Consider the following 4,291-nt stretch of genomic DNA (forward strand, 5'->3'; position numbering starts at 1 on the left):
GGGGGGGGGTAGGTGCTTGTCCCGCCAGAAGTGGCTCGGGGCTGGTAACCGGGGGGTTTGAAGCGAGGGGGTAGGTCACCGGGACGCACTTCCGGGTGCCCCCTTTGCGTTGCCCAGCTCTGAGCATTCTGGCGTGGACAGGTGGTACGCTATCCCCATCTGTGTTTAATAAATAAGCCGCGGCCTTTTACCTCCATAAATGTGTCCTCTCGTTATTTGTATGTTTTATGTAGAGGGGTAATAGGAGAGGGGGGGGGAAGCTCGCGCCTCCTTGGTCAATGAATAAATGACAAGACAACTGAATAGTTCTACTGGGTTTTGAACCCAGGACATTCTGCGTGTAAAGCAGACGTGATAACCACTACACTATAGAACTCTTAAAAATGTCTTGTGAAACAGCTTTTCTGTCCGCAAGAAAGCATATCTGATTCATTTGTGTGTACTTGAAATCTTTCTTAAATTGAGCTTACGTTTTCTGTTTAATAATATATTTTACAAAAATTACACTTCAACAAACAAGAATCTTACTTGATTTGGTAAAGAAAAAATAGTCTAAAAAGGATACTAAAACCATAACCAATATTTCTGAATTCAAGATTTCCGTTGCCGTCATAATATCTTGTTTGAAAACGTATATTTATGATTAAAAGCCAGACAACTGAACATGACCAGGGAGGCTGCCAGGCAGTCCCCCCCCCCCCCCCCCCCGCTATACACAACCCAAATAACGACAGGAGACGGTAAACTGGAGGTAAAATTGGCCGCGGCTATTTATTTATACATAAACTACGAGGGGTAAATGCCACTCCTCGCCAGCGTGTACCTTTGCCAGGAGGGGGAGGGGAGGGTCATCCGGCCCCCGAGCCGCTGCCATCTGCGCGAGCGGGTTATCGACGTCATGAATATCTGACCTCGCCCACTCGTGCTCCCCTCGGGCTCAAACGGCCCAGCTCCCAGTCTGGCAAGAACAAGCACCTACCCCACACGAGCCGCCACCGACGGCCCTGTTTAACCCCCCTTAAACTAGGGTCCTACCGCCAAGAACTCCAGGACCCTCTCCAATCCCTCCTGTAAACTGACATTAAACAGGTCTATCCCCACCTCTGACATGTGTACCCCATCCACCATCAACAACCCCCTGCGCTAGCGTCGAAATCCGGGTGTCTTATCCCCCAGCCCCCGCACTGCGCAACAAACTTGCCCACCACCGTGTTCACCTTTTTCCGTGCCTTGTCTACCGCGCACATTGACCTGGCCCCCCGCCAGGCCTTCCTATAGACAATGTCTGACCAAATAAACTAGACCGCCGGCCAGCGCACGAACATCTGCGCCACGTCCCTGTTAATGGTCTCTATTAGCTCGACCGACCGCACCGCCGCCACGTCATTCCCTCCCGCATGGATGAGCAAGATCTGTGGTGGCTTCCAATCCCTCGCCAGCACCAAGAGACGCGGTAGCAGCTGGCCCCATCGCAGCCCCCCCCCCCCCACCAGAATACTCTAGCCTGCCCGCGCAAACCGAGGTCCGCTCCGTAAGGCCGCCACACCGCCATTTTCTCTCTGCCCAGTGTATCAAGGAGTCACCAATGATCCAGATGTCCGTTGCCTCAGCCTCTGCGGATGGGGGGGGGCGGGGTTTGGAAGGAGGGGGTGGGGGGAGAGAGAGAGAATCATACCGGTGAGACCCGTTCTGCGCCTGCTACGGCCTGACGTAGGACCGGTACCTGTTGGACTCCCAACACCCAATCCTCCGTATCCCCTCCCCTGCCAGCCCAGCCCGTGCCGCCTCCGTAGCAGCCCCCGATCCTGAACAAGTGAGTCCCGAAATGGGCCGCCTCCACCCCCAAACATTCAAGGCATACCCGGAACACCCGCGAGAACTGGTACCTGTAAACGGGACGCCGTCGCTGTGAACGAGTAATGGCCCTTCGCTGGTGGGCCGCAAGACCAAATATGCCCTAAGTGCTCCAACTGGACAAATCCTCCTCCCTGGCACGCTTAGCAGCGGGACCACCGCACCTCTACCTGCTTGATCCGGTTTGGACCGCCGAATAAAAAGCTGCAAGGAATCTGAACCGAGCGCCACGTCCATCGCTTGCAAGCCCCCGCCCCCCTTCTTAGAAGCGCAGACTAGCTCCCCTACTCGCAATGCTCCAAAGAATGCCAAGGTAAATGCCGCATTAAAAAATGTCGCCTCGAATGTTCAAAAGCAGACTAACCCTGTCATCTTAACCAGTTCATCCAATAATGCCGGCGTTACCGGCCTCCTGGCATCGCTGGGCGGAGCCCCCCTTAAAAGCCCTGCCAGGGCCCTCTTGACCACAAACGCCTTGGTGACGTCCGACTCTCCGCCCAGCCTCAGGAAGAATGACACCCCGCTCAGCTTCTTGCTTATCGACCTCCCCGCTAGCCCTTTGCATCCCAATGCGACGATGAATCGCATCATTGTCTCGACCCTCTACGTCTCTCCCCCACCTTCCCTTGCGAAGCCCGAGTACTCCCGCCATGCAGCTGCATAAGCTTCCCACGTACCTGGAGCTACCGATGCTCGCACTAGATTGGTCACCGCAGCCCATAACTCTGTTGGGCACGGTAAGCCGTCCCTGTCTGCTTCTGGCACCCACTTCTGAAACTCCCCCATCTGCATTTGCGAATTCATGGCCCCACATTACATCGCCACCACCAACGGAAAAAGCTTTAGGAACGTTAGGTTTCTAATGAGCTGAGACTCGCTCCAATGCGCGGGCCAGTGCTCCGCGCACCATGCGCCATTGAAATAAGCCGCAAAACCTACAGAGCCCGCCGCATCTGTGAAGAGCTGCAGCTCAGCGTTCCTCGAAGTACGCCCCCGCCATAAGGTTCTCCCATTGTACGCCCCAAGAAATCCGACCAGAGCTGTAAGTCCTCGCGGATCTCCCGAGTGACCCGGATGAAGTGGTTAGGGCGTCTGACCCCAGCGGTGGCTGCCGATAGACGCCTCCAAAAGACCCTCCCCAGCGGCATGATCTGAGCCGCAAAAACCAGGTGGCCCAACAATGATTGGAAATGACGCAGCAAGGTTTTCTTCAGGCCCCTGAACTCTCGTAGGAGCTCCTTTAGGGTCGCCAGCTTATCTGGCGGGAGCCTGTATGCATCCTTGCTGAGTCAATCTCGATCCCGTGGAAGCTGATGACTGTTGTTGGGCTAACCGTTTTTTCGTCGGCCAGCGGGACCCCGAACTCGCGAGTCATGGCCGAAAACTCAAATAGCCATCAGCGCACAGTTCTGATCCCACCGGACCTACGAAAAGAAAGTCGTCCAGGTAATGCATGCACTCTGTGGCCTGTACCCTGCAACGCACCACCCATTCGAGAAACGTGCTAAAAGTTTCAAAGTAAAAACATGATAGCGCGCAGCCCATGGGAAGGCACAAGTCAATGAAGTACTGACCACCGAGCATGCAAGTGAAAACACTCAGGGTGCACTGGTAGCAGCCAAAAGGCGGACTTAATATCCGCCTTTGCCAGCAATGCGCCCCTACCCATAACAGCCTTGAGAGCTGCTGCCTGATCAAAGCTCGCATAACTGACTGAGCACAATTCGCGATCGATGCCATCGTTCACCGATGAGCCCTCGGGGTAGGAAAGGTGCTGGATTAGCCTCAATGCCCCTGGATCCTTCTTGGGGACCACCCCCAGTGGTGAGATCCTCAAATCGGGAAGAGGGGGAAAGGCGAATGGACCCGCCATCCTCCCCAACTCCACCTCTCTATCCACCTTTTTACTGTTGCCTGACGCATTGTGCTGCAGCGCCCTCCACGCCCCCTTCCCGCGGGGAGCGGCCTTAGTGCCACGCGCTGGCCTCGCTGAGAACAACGCCCGCTGGCGCCGGTCCAACCATGCCTCGTCATGGATTTCCGCCTCGGCTTGAAGAAGGCGGAACTGCTCTGCCATCGATGCCATGCTGCTGTGTGGGGGCGGGGGGGGGGAATGCTCGCTTAACTGCACATGCTTAGCTAGGCCCTGAGCTATTCAGACGCTGCGGGTTGCGCTTTGCCAAACTGTTCGGCTTGGAGTGGAATAATCGGCGAAGGCGTGGTGCGAATAACATGTCTAACTGCCCATATATAGACAAAAAACACCAGCTTATGTGCCGATATCCCCACCTATACAACCGCCTATACCACATATGCATTGATATCCACACCTATATAACATCTAAACATACAGACCCACCCCTGTCACCTATGTACATACACGCACCAGCGTACGCATATCCTTGGGTTGTGTGAGGATTCGGGGATTGCATCCCTT

At 55.1% G+C, this 4,291-nt stretch overlaps 1 non-coding gene across 1 annotated transcript; it reads right to left on the reverse strand.

Moving 5' to 3' along the window:
• Positions 1–303: 303 nt before the first annotated feature.
• On the reverse strand, positions 304–376 carry TRNAV-UAC (transfer RNA valine (anticodon UAC)). Its single transcript has one exon. It is a non-coding gene; the product is annotated as a tRNA-Val (tRNA).
• Positions 377–4,291: the final 3,915 nt, after the last annotated feature.

Source organism: Ascaphus truei, chromosome 18 (genome assembly GCF_040206685.1).
Source record: "Ascaphus truei isolate aAscTru1 chromosome 18, aAscTru1.hap1, whole genome shotgun sequence".
NCBI classification, from domain to species: Eukaryota; Metazoa; Chordata; class Amphibia; order Anura; family Ascaphidae; genus Ascaphus; species Ascaphus truei.